This window comes from Oryctolagus cuniculus, chromosome 1 (assembly GCF_964237555.1).
Source record: "Oryctolagus cuniculus chromosome 1, mOryCun1.1, whole genome shotgun sequence".
Classification (NCBI taxonomy): Eukaryota; Metazoa; Chordata; class Mammalia; order Lagomorpha; family Leporidae; genus Oryctolagus; species Oryctolagus cuniculus.
This window is the reverse complement of record NC_091432.1, coordinates 33695424-33719054: the sequence shown is the minus strand read 5'-3', so window position 1 is coordinate 33719054 and position 23631 is coordinate 33695424. Positions and strand designations below refer to the sequence as shown.

General features: G+C 41.0%; 1 protein-coding gene across 6 annotated transcripts in view; it reads right to left on the bottom strand.

Moving 5' to 3' along the window:
• Positions 1–23631, bottom strand: part of LOC100346516 (uncharacterized) — a 254537-nt gene that overhangs the window by 145777 nt on the left and 85129 nt on the right. For 4 of the 6 annotated variants that reach the window (XM_070071938.1, XM_051825757.2, XM_051825765.2 and 1 more), the window contains one exon: positions 7312–7381. The exons of 1 other annotated variant lie outside the window; for it this stretch is intronic. The gene's annotated coding sequence lies outside the window, so the exon portion shown is untranslated. Of the gene's footprint in view, positions 1–7311; positions 7382–15383; positions 15514–23631 lie in introns of those variants that run through there. One more of the 6 variants, XM_070071941.1, reaches the window with a different exon arrangement.

The window sequence follows — 23631 nt, the reverse complement described above, 5'->3', positions numbered from 1 at the left end:
ATGGCAGAGGAAGAACTTCTAAGATCAAGCTCATTCACAATAGCCACAAAAACAATCAAATACCTTGGAATAAACTTAACTAAGGACATCAAAGATCTCTACAATGAGAATTACAAAATCTTAAAGAAATAAATAGAAGAGGATACCAAAAAATGGAAAAATCTTCCATGCTCATGGATTGGAAGAATCAGTATCATCAAAATGTCCATTCTCCCAAAAGCAATTTATAGATTCAATGATATACCAATCAAAATATCAAAGACATTCTTCTCAGATCTGGAAAAAACGATGCTGAAATTCATATGGAGACACAGGAGACCTCAAATAGCTAAAGCAATCTTGTACAACAAAAGCAAAGCCAGAGGCATTTCAGGACATACTACAGGGCAGTTGTAATCAAAACAGCGTGGTACTGGTACTGAAACAGATGGATAGACCAATGGAACAGAATAGAAACACCAGAAATCAATCTAAACATCTACAGCCAACTTATATTTGATCAAGGATCTAAAACCAATTCCTGGAGCAAGGATAGTCTATTCAACAAATGGCGCTGGGAAAATTGGATTTCTACGTGCAGAAGCATGAAGCAAGACCCCTACCTTACACCTTACACCTTACACCGTACACAAAAATCCACTCAACATGGATTAAAGATCTAAATCTATGACCCAACACCATCAAATTATTAGAGAACATTGGAGAAACCCTGCAAGGTACAGGTACCGACAAAGACTTCTTGGAAATGACCCCGGAAGCACAGACAGTCAAAACATGTCTTTGAGATACAACATTTCAGTCTTAAAGAGAGCTTTCTTAAGCACCACAGAAAAACATCCCAGCCTGGCAAAGGTCCAGAAACCATAATACCTGGGATGAGCAAATTCCAAGAACAGCAGGGATAGTTCCCACCATATGCAGAAAGCCCAATGCTTCTGACAACCCCAGCTGGTGCCTCAACACCTTTCCTTTGAGTCTGACATCATTAGGCTCTTCCTGAATGTGAAACCACCCTTTCTTCACCTATCCAACCAGACAACGAAGGATTTCACCAACAGGTCAATTCAATCTCCTATTTTCTGTGGACATACGAGTGTTGGTGCAGACACACAAGCATGTATTTATATCATGCCTCATCCTACAAATGATTCAAGGTAGCAATCAGGGACGTATAAAAATGCAAAACAGCACATAGTGAAAAATAGACAGGAAACATAAACAATTCTCTTATTTCACCTTGTCTTCTCTCTTTGCCCTCTATTTTTTGCCTTGAGTTTCCAAATCACAAATGCCACCCAGGTTGACCCAACCCTGTTCCAAATAAGCCTGCTTTAGCAGTAGCAGCTGGAGTCAACCCTGTGTATTCAGTTTCATATTCTCTGGCCCGCTTCTTCAACATTAACACCATAAGTTAGACACACAACAGCAATAAGAGGAGGCCATATTTCCCAAAGAGTTCACTGTCTAGCACCCAGCATTCTTCCAAAAGTTAATAGAAAGTTAAAGACAATGCCAATGCTGGCACAGAAAACACAAATTTTGGGGAAACAGGATTACTGTTTCTAAAAACTGAGGGGCTCCCATGTGATTTATCTTTTTAGTTTGATTTCTAATTATTTTGTGTGCACTTTTATTTGAAGGGGCCACAACTTCTTTTTGGTTCTAAGTGAATTATAAATTACAAGTAAGTACAGATAGAGCAGCAATGCAGCAGACTGGTTTAATGCAAGGGTTTCAGAGTCAGCTATCTTGGTTCCAAATCCAGGCCTGGCTATTAGATATGACTTTAGATTAGATTAGTTCATATTAATCAGATTAGACTTTGGGCAAGTTACTTAACATCTCCTACCATCAACTGCTTCATTTTTAAAATGAGAACATCAATATGTTGTGAAGATTAAATGATGTATGTAAAGTGCTGAGCACAGGGGGCAGCACATAGTAAGTGCTCAAGCAATGGTAGTGAGTTATCATGACATATATTATTTGACGGCATATCATGAAGAAAAGGAAATAGTGACAGCAAGAAGCTAAACTATTTTATTATCATCACTTCCTGGGACAAACTACGAATTTCCTGGAGCTGAAATTTCTTCTCATTAATACAAGCAATAAGTTTCTAAAACCTAAAAATCTTTAAACTCACTAAAAATAAAAACTATAACACCACGGTATAAATTCTGCTGTTTCAAGTGGACATGATCATACCATTATGTCTGGGAAGGAACTGGGCTAGGTAGTTTATAAAATCTCTTCCTCTGTACAACTCTGAATTTGAATTAAAATCTACTCTATGGAGAAAAGGTAAGAATTATGCCAGATTCAGGAAGGCCTTCAACTTGACCTCAGAAGACACAATTAGAGGGGCAAGTATTTGGAACAGCATCTGGGTCACTGCTTGAAATATCCAAATCACATATCGGAGTCCCTGGGTTCAAGTCTTGTCTCTGCTTCCAATCTAGCTTGCTGCTAATGCACACACAGGGAAGTAGCAGGTGATGGCTTAAGTAGCAAGATTCCTGCCACCCATGTGGGAGACCCCAGATGTTGTGTTTTTTGGGGGGAGTAAACTGACAGAAGACCTCTTGCTCTGCCCCTCCCTCTCCACCTTTCAAATTAAAATTTAAAGGTTAGAAGAATTGAAGGCAGTTTTTTGAAGCACTGCCCAGGCAAGGGATTCTAGGACCAAAGAAGACTCAGATGGCCAGCGACTAAAACAGAGAGTGCTAGATTCTTTAGCTTGGCTCCCAGAAAGCAATGCAATTCTAATCAACAATCAATCTTTATTATAACCAGGATTACAAAAAGCTCCTTGGCATAACACAAGTACAAAGCAGGCACCAGACTTGTTTCTAAAACAGACCATGACGTCATTTAGGATGGCAATGACCACAAACCTTCCTTTTCCTCTCAAGAACTGGGCTATGTCCCCTGTGCTACAGTTCAAACATCATTATTTTCAGTCCCAAACTAATAGGTCGTACTAGAATTTGCTCAAAGATATCATACTCTTTATTCTCTCTCCTAGAGAAGAAGGAACATGCTTCCTGTCTCAAAAATAAAATAAATCTTTTATTTTTAAATAAAATAAACTGCTATTTCTCAACACTGCAGTTCCTTAAAAATGAGTATTAATTGTCCTCAATCAAAAACTTTTTATGCATGTAGTCCCAAGTTGTCATGCTGTCTACAAAATCTGTAATAAAGCAATCAAAGCCTGAGAGTAAACAAAATGTGTTTAGCAGAATGGCAAGCCCAGGAAGCTGATTAGAAATATGTACACACTGTCTGGGTGTTTCCTGGCTTTTCCTCTGCTTTCTTCATTTATACTAATGTGTTGTCAAGAGGGTTGAAAACAGTTTGCTACGAATAAAACCCTGAGATTTATATGTGATTTCTAAGCTTATCCTTGGGAATGAAGCCACAATCTGTTTTCAGACAAGAGTAAAAGACTCGCAATTCCCTTTGAAAAACAACGTCCAATCTTCCCTTAAATTGAGATGCCAAAGCAGCTCGATAGCGATTTAAATCAGAGAACAAAATTAGTCCAGGTACACCAAGGTGGAAGGAGAGGCACAGCAGATATTCTGGTAAATAGCCTATGAATTCAAAGTGTGCTGTCTACCCCCACCCCCCAGCAGACTGGGACTTCCAACAAATTAGAGAAACAAATTGGCAGCTCACCTCTGAGTCGGCTGGAAAGCACACATTCTCCCCCAGCCACTTCATGGCCATCTTTTGAGCTTAGTTCTTAAAATTCATGAAGGATTGGGGAATGACAATAACTCTTAGAACTCACAATACCCCTTGGTAGGGCTGTGATGAAAACCAAAACCTTCCACCTAACTCCACAGTAACAGCCACCTTCCTAAGATTAATATCAGTGTGACCCGAGGCAGGGCTAGGACCTCAGGGGAGGACAGCAACTGACAACAGCAGCCAAACTATTGCACATCCTGGTTCAACCTCACGAGATCTGGGTTGTAAGTTGGGTTCCAAAAGCATAAACGGGGACTAATATCAAAGACAGACTTGGCCAAACACCTTCACGGGCAGCAGAACTTAACTGGCCACCCAACCTAGGTGGGTGCAGGCTCATCAGCTAAGATTTTTTTGTGCTTCAACAAACAGATCCATGCATTCAAAGTTTGGCCTCCATATTTCCTATGACTCAACACACTTTGAGGAAATCCTAATCCCAGACTCATCCACTCCTCTCGTTGGGTTCTGTAGCCAGCTGAGACCTCTGCTGGCAGAGAATGGTGGGTTTTGTTGGGGAGGGAGGGAATGCATTTTGATTAGAGGAGCTTCCAGGCCACAGAGGAGCTGTTATCTCTGAAAATACAACCCCGTGGCAGGTTGGCTGGAAGCAGACCTATCTCTCCAAGGCAAGGGCATTTCAGGACTCAGCCCAAGGTGGTATCTATTTTGTCCAAAACTTTGCTGTCAATGCAGCACACAAGCCGCCTCGCCGGGGGTGTGTGATGACCCCATGAAAGGCATCAGTCCCACGTGAGGGGACGTGGCCAGAGAGGAGAGCCCCTTCTACAAAATGAATTTCCCAAATGTTCAGGTGGGAGAAGGGGTGTGTGTGTGTGTGTGTGTGTGTGTGGTGGGGGGTTGTTTACATCAATCTAACATCCTAGCATTAAATTCTGTCCAAGTGGGCTTTGGTCAAAAATCACACCAAATGCTGGGAAGCGATAACCAACTGAAAGCAAAGCAGTCCTTTACTGCGGGGAGGTTTCAAATTCACCATCCTTTCTGGGAATATGTGAGTTGGAAAGTGGGGAAGTGGGTTTCCGAGAGATACAGAACATCATAAATGTGCTGATTTGACGTTGTCACTGCATCTCGTCCCAGATGGCAAGGGAAGGAGACACTGGGACTGAAGGCATCGAGACACTTGCCAAGGGACTATGAAGACATTAGGGTAGAAAAAAAAAAAAACCCTCCAAACAAGAATCCTTAAATATCATGGTTTGAAAGTCACGGAGTTCTAAAAGGAACATGTTTAAGGACAGTAAGCATCTAAACCTCAGAATAATATGGACTTCTAAGTGCAGAGCACGGGGACGCTGAGTAAATTTCAATCTGTGCAGGGCCTTTATTCCAGTGCATGGGGCTGAGCTGCTGCAATGTACACAAGTGGGGTGTAAAGTCAATGGGATTACATTTTCCTAATTATTTTCTGCTTCAGCTTTACAGCACATACACAAAATGAGATCAGCCGGGACTTGCCTCTCTAACAAATCACTCAGATTTAAACATTGCTCACATAAACAAGAGGGGGGTGGGGTGGGGGAGAGAGGCACGAGGCTGGGAAAAGACAGAGAAGGGCTCCTTCAATCACAGTTGCAAGGAACAAAAACCTGGAGGGGGAAAAGAGTTGTTGGACCGCCACCAAATCTCCCCCACTGGAGACAAGAGCCCATCTGCTGAGCTCGGCAACTTCGCTTTAACTACCATTCAGCTCGCGTCTCTGCAGAGATCTGTCTGCAGAGCTGGCAGATGGACCCCTGCTTCCCCGAGTCGCTGTGTTATTTGTTTAATAAATTTAATTAATATCCATACTGCACTGGATTGCTCCCAGAAAAGGGGCCGAAGTGCTCCCTTTCCCCAATAGCTACATGATGACTGATTTCCCAGAAAAGAACAGATAACGGTGCCCTGGGGCCACCGAAAAATTAAAAGTACCATGTGCTTACATTACTTTGCATGCATTAATTTTTTTTGCAGTGCACTAAAGGTAATTTTGATGGGTATTTTAACACTATGAAAGCATGCAATTCCAAAAAAGGCAAAAGAGCTCTTCTTTCAGACCAGTTGGATTTGCTGGAATGCTTTTAAAAGAACCCAATGTCACCACATACTCCACATTTTTATCTACTGCTGAAACTGAAGGGACAGGATGGGTAAGGAGGCACCCTTTGGCAAACAGCTAACATTTGTAACCAACTGGAAACCTTCCCCATCATACTGAATTTGGGTTATTTCCCAAGCTGGAAAATGTGGCTGTTGCAAGCTGAGAGAATGGGAAGGGTCTTAGACAAGATGAAGGCAGTGACAAGCTTCCTCTTTGTTAAGTAGAGGCTATGCAATCAGCAAGTATGAATTAAAGCAGAGTTTTACTGGCCTTGCTGTCTAATGCCATCCTGTCCTTCTAGGCAGATTTCATCTTAATCTAGATTTCTCATAGTGCATTTCAACTTCAGTAGGCCTGACAAAAGGGATCTGTGGTCAAGTAAGTCAGGAAACATTATGTCAAAGAAGTCAAAATGTTTCTTTACTGCAGGACTTCTCAGAGCCTTTAACCTACGATGGGCACCATGAATATTCCCATAGTAGAGGGATGAGAGTCAATATAAAAGATGGTATTTCCCCAAACCCAGATCTGTTTGGTTAACTATTCTATCTATCCCAGAACCTAATATAGAGTCTGTAGAATAACAGGACTCATTAAATCATGTTCAACGAATCAGTGAACAAATGAATGAAGAAGCAACAAAGTGAATGCCCAATGGCTTTGCCCAGGGATAACCCTTGAGTAACTACACCTGACCTCTGATGAGATTTTTATTTTTTAAATAATGAAAAATCAATACTATACTATCTAAGAACTGAACATACTTGAATCAAATATTGAATTTGGAGGTTTCACTTTTGAGGTGTTATTTTACTTTATTAGGTTTATTCCACATTTAAACACTTCTGTAGTGCTAAGCAACCTAAACCAGTCCCCTGTTCCTTTTCATATCATGAAAATGTAATCTTACTGAATTTTTACACTTCTCAGATCCTTGACAATAGCCTAATTTATTTGTCTTTAATATGTTTAATCCCTTCCTAGTAACTGAGTAATAAATTCAATTCCATCATAGGTATTGAGCTGTTGAGACAAAAAAATCACTCATTTCAACTAAATTATCTTAAATGCAAAAACTTACAATGGTAGCATTATTTTAACATTTTATTATCTCAACGTTAAACTTTTCAAATAAAAATTACGGTTTCATTTAATAAATTGGCAAAAATTAAAAATTATTTTAACACTGGTTAGCGCTTGGGCATTTTGTTAAGCAACCCCCACTGCATCATCTTCCTTACGTAACTTTGCTACAATGCTCCATCCTGTAACACAGCACTGAGTTCACACAACTACAGCCCTTCCTGTTAATGTAATATTCAGAGAGAATGGTATATACAACATGGCACTGAATCCTACATATATAGAATAACCAGATAATAAAGATCTCCCTAGTTCACCTGGCTACTATGCATTTTTAACCTTCAAGAAAAACATTCTGTTACCTGGTGAATCTGAATTACTGATTGAAGTGTTACACTGAGGATCTCAGAAGACTTTCTTCACATAAAAAACCTTCAGAAACAAAAGGAGAAATTAGAGAAGGTTTAAACAAGCAGTGCATTTAAGAAATGTCCTGTATCAGGAATTGAGAAAGGTCTATACAATCAATAAATAGAACTCAGGAAACACTCTGGGCTGGGTGTTAGGAAGTAGGGGGAGAGAGAAGAGGCAGGAAACAAATATTTACTGCATACTCACTATGTACCACACAAAATACTTAGTATTTATACGATAGTAATGAAAATAATTAACAATGGCTAACATTCAGTCCTGTGCCAAATACTGTGATATATGTTTACATGGACATGTATTCTTCCCAGTAGGTACCATTATTACAATTTTTAAGTTGAGAAAATGGGCTCAGACAGATTGAGCAACTTGCCAAAGGTCATAAGACTAGTAAGTCCTGCTCATCTGACTTCAGTGCCCATACTCCCAACCACTAGGACTTCCCACCTTTTTTGTGTACTGTATTACCTGATTTCAGAGGCTATACAGAACAACGTCAGAATCCTGAGTCACTCCAAAACACAAAGGAGCATGATAAAAACATTTTGTATTAATGCTTCAGTTACACAGCAATGGCAGCAAATTCCATGACTAAAAGTTATAAGGACTATCCCTGAATTTAAATGTGCTAATGTTATTAAAATACCAAGTTGGTCCAAAATTGGCTACATTGTCTTCCTCTAAAAGACTTCCTGGCCCAGATTTCAATGTGATATTCTTCTGCCGGTATCAAGTTCAATAATCTCACTAATGTGAGCATGGTAATCGTTTAGATCCCCCTCCTCACTTCAGAAACAATAATTAACACAGGCACCTGTATTTAACAATAAACCCTTAAGAAAAACAAATAAATACCTCTCTACACTTGCCTGCCTTCTTCTCAAAAGACCTCACATTTTCCCTTAAGGCAACATGGAAATTTTAATCCTAGAACAATTCCACAAATATATTTTGGTTGTCTACCACTTATAAACATTAATAAGCATGTATTCAACACCTTCTGAGTGCATTCTGCTACTGGGTCCTGGTTAATGCATATTCTGTCCTAAAATATTAGGTATTTTCTGGAGTGCACCAAAAGACCCCAAATGCAGCTAAACGTTTATTACCTCTCTGTTTCTGCAAGTAAGGAATCAAGGCACAGCTTAGTTGGAAATCTCTGGCTCAAGGTCTCTCATGAGAGTCAAACTGTCAGGTGGACGAGCCACATCCCTGCTAACTCATGTAGCTGCTGGCAAGACCGAGTTCCTTGAGAACTGCTCAGCTGGAGGCAAGGATTCCTTGCTGCTGCAAGCAAGAACACTTCCTCAGGTCCTTCCCATGTGGACCTGTCCACAGGGCTGTTCACTTCTCTCAGAGAGACAGAGAGAAAGGCCCCGGATGGAAGCCATGGTACTCATCTACCCTAACCTCAAAAGAGAGATTTTTCATTTTTGCCATATTCTGTTTTTTAGAAGTGAGTCTCTAGTTTCAAGGGGAGTGGGAATTACACACGGTGTGAAAACCAGGGGAGGTTGCCTGCTACAGAAAGGAAACTGTTGTATTTTTGTGTTTCTGAAAGTATACACACACCCCCACACATGTAGATGAACATGTACAAAATAATTATTTCCCAACATTTCTCTTTTAAAGCTAAATAAACACCTTACGGCAAACGTCCGTGAATAGCAAATGCCTTCATTCATTTAACAAATATTTACAGAAAACATGATAGGAACACAGTGTTCCAGTAAATTTTTTTAGAAAAATAAATCAAATTTTGTTGGAAAAATTCACCAAGATGATGACCCATGTCCCTCCCCCAAGCAGAAATACATGGAGAATAAAGATGAAGACAGCCATTACTCTTTTCTTTTTTTTTAACTTTTATTTAGTAAATATAAATTTCCAAAGTGCAGTTTATGGATTATAATGGCTTCGCCTCCCCCATAACCTCCCTCCCACAAACAACCCTCCCATCTCCTGCTCCCTCTCCCATTCCATTCACATCAAGATTCATTTTCAATTATCTTTATATACAGAAGATCAGTTTAGTATACATTAAGTAAAGATTTCATCAGTTTGCACCCACACAGAACATAAAGTGTAAAATACTGTTTCAGTACTAGTTATAGCATTAATTCACAATGAACAACACATGAAAGACAAAGATCCTACATGAGGAGTAAGTGCACAGTGACTACTGTGCTTGACGTAACAATTTGACACTCTTGCTTATGGTGTCAGTAATCTCCCTAGGCTCTAGTCATGAGTTGCCAAGGCTATGGAAGCCTTTTGAGATTGCCGACTTCGATCTTATTTAGACAAGGTCATAGTCAAAGTGGAAGTTCTCTCCTCCCTTCAGAGAAAGGTCCCTCCTTCTTTGATGGCCCATTCTTTCTACTGGGATCTCACTCGCAGAGATCTTTCATTTAGGTTTTTTGTTTGTTTGTTTTGGTTTGTTTTGGTTTGGTTTGGTTTGGTTTGGTTTTTTGCCAGAGTGTCTTGGCTTTCCATGCCTAAAATACTCTCATGGGCTCCTCAGCCAGATCCGAATGCTTTAAGGGCTGATTCTGAAGCCAGAGTGCTGTTTAGGACATCTGCCATTCTATGAGTCTGCTGTGTATCCCACTTCCCACGTTGGATCATTCTCTCCTTTTTTTTATTCTATCAGTTAGTATTAGCAGACACTAGTCTTGTTTATGTGATCCCTTTGACTCTTAGACCTATCAGTATGATCAATTGTGAACTGAAATTGATCACTTGTACTAGTAAGATGGCATTGGTACATGCAACCTTGATGGGATTTATTGGAATCCCCTGGCACATTTCTAACTCCACCATTTGGGGCAAGTCCGATTGAGAATGTCCCAAATTGTACATCTCTTCCCTCTCTTATGCCCACTCTTATATTTAACAGGGATCACTTTTCAGTTAAATTTAAACACCTAAGAATAATTGTGTGTTAATTACAGAGTTCAAAAATAGTATTAAGTAGAACAAAAAAATACTAAAAGGGATAAAGTATTAAATTGTACATCAACAGTCAGGACAAGGGCTGATCAAGATGCAGCATTGAAAGAGAATTACAGACCAATATCCCTGATGAACATAGATGCAAAAATCCTCAATAAATTCTGGCCAATAAAATGCAACAACACATCAGAAAGATCATCCACCCAGACCAAGTGGGATTTATCCCTGGTATGCAGGAATGGTTCAGTGTTCGCAAATCAATCAATATGATACACTACATTAACAGACTGCAGAAGAAAAACCATATGATTATCTCAATAGATGCCGAGAAAGCATTTGATAAAATACAACACCCTTTCATGATGAGAACTCTAAGCAAACTGGATATAGAAGGAACATTCCTCAATACAATCAAAGCAATTTATGAAAAACCCACGGCCAACATCCTATTGAATGGGGAAAAGCTGGAAGCATTTCCACTGAGATCTGGTACCAGACAGGGATGCCCACTCTCACCACTGCTATTCAATATAGTTCTGGAAGTTTTAGCCAGAGCCATTAGGCAAGAAAAAGAAATTAAAGGGATACAAATTGGGAAGGAAGAACTCAAACTATCCCTCTTTGCAGATGATATGATTCTTTATTTAGGGGATCCAAAGAACTCTACTAAGAGACTACTGGAACTCATAGAAGAGTTTGGCAAAGTAGCAGGATATAAAATCAATGCACAAAAATCAACAGCCTTTGTATACACAGGCAATGCCACAGCAGAGAAAGAACTTCTAAGATCAAGCCCATTCACAATAGCCACAAAAACAATCAAATACCTTGGAATAAACTTAACCAAGGACATCAAAGATCTCTACAATGAGAATTACAAAATATTAAAGAAAGAAATAGAAGAGGATACCAAAAAATGGAAAAATCTTCCATGCTCATGGATTGGAAGAATCAGTATCATCAAAATGTCCATTCTCCCAAAAGCAATTTATAGATTCAATGCAATACCAATCAAGATACCAAAGGCATTCTTCTCAGATCTGGAAAAAATGATGCTGAAATTCGTATGGAGACACAGGAGACCTCAATTAGCTAAAGCAATCTTGTACAACAAAAACAAAGTCGGAGGCATCACAATACCAGATTTCAGGACATACTACAGGGCAGTTGTAATCTAAACAGCGTGGTACTGGTACAGAAACAGATGGATAGACCAATGGAACAGAGTAGAAACACCAGAAATCAATCTAAACATCTACAGCCAACTTATATTTGATCAAGGATCTAAAACCAATTCCTGGAGCAAGGATAGTCTATTCAATAAATGGTGCTGGGAAAACTGGATTTCCACGTGCAGAATCATGAAGCAAGACCCCTACCATTCACCTTACACAAAAATCCACTCAACATGGATTAAAGAACTAAATCTATGACCCGACACCATCAAACTATTAGAGAATATTAGAGAAACCCTGTAAGATATTGGCACCGGCCAAGACTTCTTGGAAAGGACCCCGTAAGCACAGGCAGTCAAAGCCAAAATTAACATTTGGGATTGCATCAAATTGAGAAGTCTCTGTACTGCAAAAGAAATGGTCAGGAAAGTGAAAAGGCAGCCGACAGAATGGGAAAAAATATTTGCAAACTATGCAACAGATAAAGGGTTAATAACCAGAATCTACAAAGAGATCAAGAAACTCCACAACAACAAAACAAACAACCCAGTTAAGAGATGGGCCAAGGACCTCAATAGACATTTTTCAAAAGAGGAAATCCAAATGGCCAACAGACACATGAAAAAATGTTCAGGATCACTAGCCATCAGGGAAATGCAAATCAAAACCACAATGAGGTTCCACCTCACCCTGGTTAGAATGGCTCACATACAGAAATCTACCAACAACAGATGCTGGCGAGGATGTGGGGAAAAAGGGACACTAACCCACTGTTGGTGGGAATGCAAACTGGTCAAGCCACTATGGAAGTCAGTCTGGAGATTCCTCAGAAACCTGAAGATAACCCTACCGTTCGACCCAGCCATCCCACTCCTTGGAATTTACCCAAAGGAAATTAAATTGGCAAATAAAAAAGCTGTCTGCACCTTAATGTTTATTGCAGCTCAATTCACAATAGCTAAGACCTGGAATCAACCCAAATGACCATCAACAGTAGACTGGATAAAGAAATTATGGGACATGTACTCTATAGAATACTATACAGCAGTAAAAAAAAAACACACACACACACACACGAAACCCGGTCATTTGCAACAAAATGGAGGAATCTGGAACACATCATGCTGAGTGAATTAAGCCAGTCCCAGAGGGACAAATTTCATATGTTCTCCCTGATCGGTGACAACTAACTGAGCACCAAAAAGGAAACCTGTTGAAGTGAAATGGACACTATGAGAAACAGTGACTTGATCAGCCATTGCTCTTTTCTAATGAACATAACCTCAGCATCGACTGAGACTATTTTAGGAACGTTTTCTCAGGCTGCAGCAGTGTTGAGCAAATTCACTTGTCACAGACATAAAGCAGATGTTTAAATAACAGCTTTAATAATGACAATAGGGCTATTTCAGTCTCCATATGCCTTCCTCTTTTGTCATATATCTCAACTGATCAGAATGTGAGAGAAGAGGAGGCTATTCCAACTCAATATATCACAACCAGGCACTCTCAATGACAGAAGATGGCACACTGTAGATGCCACTCCACTTAAATAATACACATCAGCCCCACCAAAAATGTAACTGTCTTTAAAAAGAAAGGTAGGAGCTGGTGCTATGGCACAGAGGGTTAACACCCTGGCCTGAGGCGCTGGCATCCCATATGGGCACCAGTTCTAGTCCCGGCTGCTCCACTTCTAATCCCCCTCTCTGCTATGGCCTGGGAAAGCAGTAGAAGATAGCCCAAGTCCTTGGGCCCCTGCACACAAGTGGGAGACCCAGAAGAAGCTCCTGGCTCCTGGCTTTGGATCGGCGCAGCTCCGGCCATTGCAGCCATCTGGGGAATGAACCAGTGAATGGAAGACCTCTCTGTCTTTACCTCTCTCTGTAACTCTTTCAAATAAATAAAATAAATCTTTAAAAAAAAAGAAGGATAAAAGGAAAGTATTCAAAATTGACAGAGCATTTACCAAAAAGAAACTGAGAAAATCCAAAACTATCTAAATTTATTTTTAATTGATAAGACATTCCCTCCTCCCACTGCCATTAATCAGCCAAAATGGAGATTCACAAGTAATATTCAGTTATAGAGAAATAACATTCTGTTTCTGCACATTTAAGTTTTGTTAAGATTTATAATCATACACAGCATTGTGATGCAGCAGGTTAAATTGCTGCCTGTAGCATGGGCATCCCACAGCTGCTCTACTTCTGATCCAGCTCTCTGCTATGGCCTAGGAAAGCAGCAGAAGATGGCCCAAGTACTTGGGCCCCTGCATCCACGTGGGAAACATGGAAGAAGCTCCAGGCTCCTGGCTCCTGACTTTGGACTGACCCAGCTCTGGCTGTTGTGGTCATTTGGGGTGTGAACCAGCAGATGGAAGACACCTCTCTTTCTCTTTCTCTCTCTCTCTATTTCTGCCTTTCAAATAAATAAATATTTTTCTAAAAAGACTTATAATCATACGCAACCCCAAATAAATATACTACAATCAAGTTAGAAGTTACAAGTGCCAAGAAGGTAAACAAGGAAGCAGTGAGAGAGGGAGATGGACATAGGATTGCTTAGTCAAGGGTGCTAAAGAGGTAATATTTAAGCTGAGATGTGCTGAAAGAGGAAGTTCCAGGCATGCAAAAAAAATAAGAGAAGGAATGTTGTGGTTGAGGGAGCAACAGGTTTCCTGAAAACAGGAAGAGGTTGGTACACTAGGGAATCAGAAGGAGGCTACCACTGGAACACCCTGGAGGGTGGAGCAAAATGAGACCACACTGGCTCCTGTGTAGGAACAGAGAGAGCAGTAGAAGGGGGAGGTCAGATTTGGTGACTTAGGTAAAAGAAAAAGATAACAATGGCCTCATAGGAATATTGTTAATGGAGACAGAGCTAGAGGCAAGAAATATTTGAGAAGTAGAAATAACAGGTGAGTTTGGATGGGACTGATAAGAGAGACTGGGAGGGAAAGAGGGAGAGAGAGAGAGAGAGAAAGAAAGTTTTATGTGGATGACTTCTACGTATCTGATTAACAACCTGGGGAGCAATGTGCTTCAATTTAACCGGTCTCTTTGGCTTTCAGAAAGCAGCTTCCTACTTGCCTTCAAAAAAAATTCTGCAGAACCTAATTCCTATTTCATCTCATTCTGCCAGCCATAGTTGAAATCTTCCATTCATTGGAAAATCACACAGGAAACAAACCAGTAAAATGTTCCCAGAAAGAGACCTGCAAAACTACAGAGCATGCACAAAGAATCAAGAAAAGGTCTTTACTGATTATCAACCTCTCTAACAGGTCAGAAAAGTATGAATCAGAGAAGTGAAGGAGTCATGACCCGCATTAAAGAGCCAGTTAATGGCAGAACCAAAGCTGAAATCTAGTTCTTCTGATTGAACTCAATATGAATGAAGCAGCATGACAAATGGGTACAGTGATTACATGTATTTAATAGCCATGTATCCATATTTTCTGTTTCTCTTTCTTCCAGTTATCTGCAAGAAAGGTGCCCCATCTAAATTCACACTGAAGGGTAACTGCACCAATTTTTTCAGAAAGCCTGCTAACTATATGCTATGGGATACTGAACTCTAGACCTTTAACTCTCACTTAAGGGAAGGAAAGGAAGGAGAGAGAGCAAGAGGAAGGAACTTTTAATCTCAAGTCCTATTGTTAAAAATAATAAAATTTAGGCCGGCACCTCGGCTCACTAGGCTAATCCTCCACCTTGCGGCACCGGCACAGCAGGTTCTAGTCCCGGTTGGGGCGCCGGATTCTGTCCCGGTTGCCCCTCTTCCAGGCCAGCTCTCTGCTGTGGCCAGGGAGTGCAGTGGAGGATGGCCCAAGTGCTTGGGCCCTGCACCCCATGGGAGACCAGGATAATTACCTGACTCCTGCCATTGGATCAGCGCAGTGTGCTGGCCGCAGCGCGCCGGCCACGACAGCCATTTGGAGGGTGAACCAATGGCAAAGGAAGACCTTTCTCTCTGTCTCTCTCTCTCACTGTCCACTCTGCCTGTCAAAAAAAAAAATAATAATAATAATAATAAAATTTAAATCTTACTTGAGATCTCAAATATTACCACATTTTAGTTCACTGTGATTCCTCCTTTGCTTTACTAAGCTATAAATGATAATGAAAGCTGTGTGAAAACTTTAATACTTCAATTCCTTAAGTCTAAGGATCTCATTTTATAAATTTTTCTACATGCTTCCACGAGCCCAATCCTAGTCCTTTTTTCACTCTGAAAAAGAGAATGATTATGAATTCAGAAAGAGAAAAGAAATGCAAAATATTTTAGCTCCATGGTCCCTTTCCCAATGACATTTCAACACTGCAGCCTTCCAGCTTCTCAATTTCCTGACATTTACTTTTAACTCTCCTTTACAATGCTGACACAAATTCAGAGAGATATCTATGTAAAATATTTCTTTCAAATTGTGACTCATCTCACAGTAACATGTTTGGCTAAATTCGAGTTCTCAGGAAGAGACAAGTCTGAGAGAAGCTTTTCATGCAGACTTATATTTCCATTCCTTAAAAAATATGTTTATGTCAACAGATCCAATATTACACAAGAAACAAATAGCTTTCATACACATTTACACCCACCGACAGAGAAAACAATCTAGCCTAAAGCTACCCACTTTCCCTAAAATTACGGGTAGCCAATGCAAGTCGAAGATGTCTGTTTGAAAGCCTTAAAGCCAGAATTAATTTTGTTTGTTTTAAGAAATCCACCAAATTTCTTTTCTCTTAACAGGAAAGTTAGTTCTTCAGACCTGTGTGCTCTGCAAACATGAAGTTTGGAAAGATCGATTGCTTCTCTTTATTTCAGGCTTTCATCCTCAAAATGGCTGGCTCCATTTAGATAACACTTTTCCTCAAACACTCGTTACACCCCTCACTGTAAAACACAATGTGACTGCTCCCAAAGTTATGAGTCATGGAAAAGAGGTTATAAAACCTTTCTCCTCTAAACTAAATAAAAGCATTTATTGCCAACCTCAGGAGATAAAAGTCGAATCAGTCTTCCTGAAAGCCAGTGAATCAGTTCTGTAGCCTCCCACAAGATTCTTCTCAAGTAATTTGCAAAAAAGAACTCACACAGCCCTCACCAAAGGAGCTGAAAAAACATCCTACCGTGTTTCTGTAATTCTCTGATGAATTTATGAAAGAGTTGCTAATTTTCTTGTCAGCAGAAAGATCCAACCTATCTCTCTTCCTATTTAGTTTTGTATTTAAGTGACATTTGCAGTTTAAATAATAAACCATAATCAAGTAATGAAACAAGGCAACCCCTGGCATCTTATTATGTCATAAACAAAGAGGGCTGTCACAAATTCAACTCTGCTACATCCTCAAAAAACAATCTCAGGACTTAAATGTGGTGACTCAGTCAATAGCCAAGGGATTTGAGGGGCTTCAACCCATCCAGGCTGGGCACAAAGGGAAAGGAAGAACACAACAGGTCCAGGCCTACTACCTCAACCATGCCTTTGTCTGCTGTGTTCCATTTTTCTGCAAAGAAGCTTTCGACTCGGCGCTTACCATGCTTAAGTCCAGCATCTGAGTTTCTACATTCAAGTCCCAACTCCACTTGGATTCCAGCTACCCGCTCACGTGCATCCTGGGAGGTAGTTGTGATAGCTCAAGTAGTTGAGTCCCTGCCATCCAAGGGGGAGACCTGGGTGGAATTCCCAGGCCTAGCCTGTCCCAAGCATTTGGGAAGTAAGTGTTCTCCCTCTTCTCTCTCCCATCCGTCCCTTCTCCCTCCCAAATAATAAAAAGGCAAATATAACTTTATAAAATATCACAGGGCTATGTAGATGTCTTTAGTAACTATGGCACCCTAGAGATTTTAAATAAATATATCACTCCTTTTTTGAAGTACTGCATTCAGTTTTGAAAAGCTGTCTAAGGTTCAGATCTGGATTCCCTCTTCCAACTAAAGAAAGCAATAGAATTAGTAAATTTGGGGGGGGGGGGGGAGTCCACTATTAAATATTGTATTACGGCTGGAAAACAAAAATGCTGGGGAAGTCCAGTGGGCCAATGAACATCGCCTGCCAGGTCCAGGCTGAGAAATATCTTCGGCCTGAATGGCACTTTTCAGTTTTTAGAAGTACGTCTGTTTTCATTTACAAGAAGCTTCCTTCAGCCAAAAACTACCAAGATGTGCCATGATTTACCAACAATTAAACAGAATCCTGTCCCCAAGTACCGTGTTTCTTCAAGCAGTCTGCCTTGTGAGTAGATAGAAGCATTATCCCCTGCCTTCACAAAAGTGGGAAAGGACTGGGAGAAAGAAACCTAAAGACTGCTAAAGCCTCTAAGCCAAAGTAAAGAGGCCAAGTGTACTAATCACCAGACAAATGTAGAAGCTGAGCCCTTCACTCAGAGCTTTAGGAAGATATTCTAAAGCTCACTTCACTGCAAGTAGGATTTTCAAGATATGAATTTCACTAAAGCACAAACTGAATAGAATCATGTCAGTGTAATCCTCACATATTTCTTGCCAGCTGGGATCCGGGATGTAGAGATGTAACCGCCTCTCCAATGGGCCCGAAACCACCAGCCTGTTTCATACGGGTCGCTGCATAGCCATCAGATGGAGATACTGTGTGGTCACTACCCTAACAAAGAGATCCAAACCACTGACGCCGCAGGAAAAGGCCACGGCTCCCATTTCCAATCTCCCGAGCCACCCCGCTCCCTCTGCAATAGAGTATCAATAGAGAGACTAAATGAATTGTTTACTTAATTGTGCTGTGCAAGCTGAATAATTGCATGCTTTCCAGGAAGGCTTTGTAACCAATGAGATGGTATTGGATCTGCCAAAACCCTTACCTTGAAGCCAACATCCTTTCTTTCTGTAGACTCTCTCCTATCACAAATAATGGCAACCCTCGTGTTATTTCTAGAGGAGGCAAACTCAAGGCAGAAACATCAAAAATCATGTCTTTCAAAATGGAAAAACCTCCATGAAGCTGCACCCGAGAGAACTGCTCTCCCCATATTTGCCAGCGTGGAAACTTCAGTCATAAATACTGATTTAACTCATTATACATAGAAATAGCTCCACCAAATGGCAAAATAATCTACCTTAAAATTAGCAAGGCTCTCTCCCTGTCTCTATCTCTCCCTCTCCCTCTCTCTCTCTAACTCTACCTTTTAAATAAATAATAGACCAATCTTTAAAAAAAATAATTTTTTAAAATGGGGTCAGTATATGGCAGAGCACGTTAAGCTGCTACCTGCAATGTTGTCATCCCATATGGGCACTGGTTTGTATCCTGGCTGCTCTACTTCTGATCTAGCTCCCTAATGCACCTGGGAAAACAGCAGAAGATGGCCCAAGCACTTAGGTTCCTGCATCCACGTGGGTGACCTAGAAGAAGTTCTTGGCTCCTGACTTCAGCCTGGCTTAGCCCTGGCTGTTGCAGCCATTTGGGGAGTGAACCAATGGGTAAAAGATTCTCTTTCTCTTTCTCTCTCTCCCTTCCCTCATTCTTTCTCCATAACTCTGCCTTTCAAATAAAGAATAAGTAAATCTTTTTGAAAAAAATGAGCAAAAGTGGTCTATTAAATAGAAAGGTCACATCTGAAAAGAAAGGAGATTTGATGAAAATAAGAGGGGTTGGGACCGGTTAAAAACTGTCAAATAGTACTCAAGAAGACTAGAAGGGAAGGAGAAATGCAAGATAATTTACCTGTCAAACAGTCTTAGAAATAATAAAAATCAAATAATCAAATGCAATATTATTTACCTGTCAAAGCTTCTTGAGGATGGTAAAAATCAGACTCAAATAATAATAAAATCAAAAATCAAATAATGTGTTGAGTGAAATTAGAAAACCCTTAAGGTTAACAATAACCAAAATTTTAGGCAAAGAAAACCCATATTACTATAATAATGAGAAAAATCTGTAAGTTTGTACACTAATTACATTAGTTTTTTAAAAAAGGACAAAACATAGCTAAATGAGATGACTTTACAACATCTTCCCCAAAGCTTGCCTGAAACATTAAAACACAAAACAGAGAGGCCAGCACTGTGGCACAGTGTGTAAAGCTGCTGCCTCCAATGCTAGCATTACATATGGGTGCTAATTTGTGTCCTGGACACTCCATTTCCAACCCAGCTCCCTGCTAATGCACCTGGGAAACGCAGAAAGAGGGTCCAAGTGCCTGGGCCCCTGCCACCTACATGGGAGATGGTGGAAAATGCTCCTGGCTTCCGCCCAGTCCAGCACCAGCCAGTGTTGCAGCCATCTGGGGAGTGAACCAGTGGATGGAAGATCTCTGTCTCTCCCTCCCTCTCTGTAACTCTGACTTTCAAATAAATAACTAAATATTAAAAAGAAACAAAACAGAATTTTTTAAATCAAAATACTCACTCCTGTGGAAGAACTGTTTGCGGCTCTTCATATTTATTCTGTTTTAATTCAGTTATTTTTGAATGAGTAATACATCAAAGACAGGGCTCACAGTGGAAAAGTCACTCGCCTACTTGGATCCCCAGCCACCCACTCCCCTTCCCATTATGGATGCTGACATTCAAGGGTTCAAATTAGGGCTTCTCAATTTCACGATGGTGACAAAGCAACATGCATTCATACGTACTTGGACATTTGAGTCTGATGTCTTCTCCAACTAGTGATGAAGAAGTGCAATGCTCACGCGATGCTGGGCAGCAACAGCGAGCAGCAGCCCCTAGCCAGCCATGCCATCACAAGAAGCAGCAGACCCTACCACGCAGCATACGGACTGCCTGCATTTTTAAACATTTTGTTTTGTTTTCACATCATATCAAGTCTATGTGTGTGCGTGAGATGTTCAATACTTTATGATAAAAACGGGTTTTGTGTTAAGATGATTTTGCCCAATGGCTAGCTAATGTAAGTGTTCAGAACAGATTTAAAAGGGGGCAAGGCTAAGCTATGATGTCCAATAGGTTAGGTATAGTAAATGCATTTTTACTTTTAAAAGATTTTTATTTGGGGCTGGCACTGTGGCTCACTTGGTTAATCCTCCACCTGCGGCACCAGCATCCCATATGGACACCAGGTTCTAGTCCCGGTTGCTCTTCTTCCAGTCCAGCTCTCCGCTGTGGCCCGGGAAGGCAGTGGAGGATGGCCCAAGTACTTGGGCCCCTGTACCCACATGGGAGACCAGGAAGAGGCACCTGGCTCCTGGCTTTGGATCGGCATAGCGCCAGCCAGGGCGGCCATTTGGGGAGTGAAACAACGGAAGGAAGATCTTTCTCTCTGTCTCTCTCTCTCTCTCTCTCACTGTCTATAACTCTACCTGTCAAATTAAAAAAAAAAGATTTTTATTTATTCATTTGACAGGCAGAGTTACAGAGAGGGAGATATAGACACAGAGACAGAGACAGAGACAGAAATAGAGACAGAGAGAGAGAGGGACAGGGAGGGAAAGAGAGAGAGAGAGAGAGGGATAGATAATGAAAATCTTCCATCTGATGCTCCATTCCCCCAAATGGCTGCAATGGCTAGAGCTGAGCTGATTCAAAGCCAGGAGCCAGGAGCTTCTTCCGGGTCTCCCACATGAGTACAGAGGCTCAAACACTTGGGCCATCCTCTACTGCTTTCCCAGGCCATAGAAGAGAACTGAATTGGAAATGGAGCAGTTGGGACTCGAACTGGTGCCCATATAGGATGCAGGCACTGCAGGCAGCAGCTTTACCTGGTTCGCCACAGCGCCGACCTCTAACTGCATTTTTTAAGATTTATTTATTTACTTGAAAGCCAGAGTTACAGAGAGAGAGACAGAGAGAGAGACAGAGAGATCTGCCATCCACTAGTTCACTCTCCAGATGGCAGCTACTGCCAGGGCTGGACCAGGCCAAAGTCAGGAGCCATCTTTTGATGCTTTCCCAGAACATTAACAGAGAGCTGAATTGGAAGTGGACTAACCAGGACACAAACCAGTGCCCATATGGGATGCCAGCATCACAGACTGCATCTTTACCCACTTTAGCCACAATGCCAGGCTCTAAAATGCATTGTTGACTTTGGATATCTCAACATACAATAGGTTTACTGGGATACAACCTCAACATAGGTTGAGGTGCACCTGTAGTTCCTTATAATTTCTTCCCTCTCACAAATTTAAATACTCTTTAAACTCTATTTTGGAATAATTTTCTTTCTGTTTATTCCTTCCCACTGTGCCCTTCTTTTTTATTTCTTGTAACAACCACCAGGGTGTTTGCTCCTGCACAGGCCTCTGCTCATACAAGGTTTAGCTTCTCTAGCTAGCTGGTGTCTCGCAGTGTCGTAATCCTCCATGGCACAGTCAGTGCCCCATTAACAGGATTAGGACCTGAGAGGAGCAGTACTCCTCAGGAAATGACAAGAAGGGAGAGAAACTATTTTTTGCAAATATCCTTGAAAAAAATCAGGTTTAAAACAAGTGGGAAAATATAATATAGCTGCCACCAAGATGAAGTTTAACAGGGAGAGCTGACAAGGCAATATCACCTTGATGCAAGCAAGCATCAGCTGACTTTTATCTGGACATCAGCCTTGATTGATCTTTATCTTCTGCAGCCAAATTACCCAGAGCAGTACTTACCAAGAACACACTTTTGAATGTATTTGAGAGTGAGACAGAGAAGCTAGAGTGTTAGGAGGACTAGGATGGAAGACAAGGAAGACACCACACACAACTGGGGTGGCCTTCCAACAAGTCCTCACTGTGAGAATACACAAAAAGGAAGCTCACATGCACCTTTCAATCGTACCACATCCATTCTTTTTCCTTCCCAAATCCAGCTAAGGTTATGGGGTATTTTTAAAAAAGACCGAAGTTCTAGTCCTGGTTTGTTATGACCTCAGTTTACCCTTCCCCTAATCAACTGTGCAGTTGAAAGGGCTTTGCTTTGATGAGCTCTAAAGGCTCTTCTAATCTTCATCCTTCTCTAGGTCTAAGGTGCCATTTCTCTGCAAATATTGAATTATATGAGTGTGCTTCAAAAAGTTTAAGAAAAATGCATATGATGTAAAAACTCTGCATGGATTTCAAAGTTATTTTGCACAAAATGAACTTATCTTTTAATTCCATTTTCCATTAACTTTTTGAAATATCCTTCTATGCCTGCTATGTGAGTATTAAATTCATTTGATTTCTCAAATTTATTTGCCTTGAAACAGCAGATGGTATGTAGGTGTGTTTTTAAATTTTCATCAGAGATGATGCCATGGACAGCTCTCACTTTGGAGATGCCCAGAATCCATTTCCCCCTCTTCACAGAACCCTGGTTTCATTTGGGAGAAGTATCATGTACAATTTAGGTGCATAAATCCAAGTTTAGGGATGGGCATTTTGCCTAGCAGTTGACACTGAGCTGGTGAAGATGCCCATAGCTCATACTAAAGTACCTGGGCTCATTACCCAGCCTCATTCCAACCCATCTTCCTGCTAATACAGACCCTCAGAGGCAGTGGTCATGGCTCAAGTAGCTGGGTCCCTGCCACCCACATCATAGACCTGGGATGGAGTTTCAAGCTCCCGGCTTTGGCCTGGCCGTTGTGGGCATTTAGGGAATAAACCAGCAAATGTGATATCTCTAATTAATTAGCTATTTTTAAAATTTAAAAAATCCAAGTGTTTGCCTCCTCCAACTACAAAAGCTTAACAGGAACCTAGAGGTTCCTTCTGCTACTATGTCCTCTCACAAATAAATCCGTAGGATGGACATGTGACCTACCACACGTTCTCCCCTGGGGCGTCTCTAGAAGAGCAACACAAGAACAAAAGAAAGAGAGAGGCTTCCTTTACTCTACAAGTGGTGCCCAGGCAAGACTGTCGAGTAATTCTTGCCTCAAGACCTTCTGTTCTTCAGGTTTCCCTTCAATCCCTACAAACCAACCCGCATCATTTTAGTAAATTCCCTTTCCTATTAAGTTAGTGGCTTGCTGACTAACAAGGCACTCCAAAACCTAATGGGCTAAGGTAACAATCACTGATTCCCTCATACTTCTGTCGACTGGCAAGTTGGGCAGGGCTCAGCCAGCACAGTGTGTCCCCAATTCAACCTAAGAACTCTGCTTCACAATGTGACATGAAACACAGTAGACTGTTGAAGCCTCAGCAGCTGGGACATTCC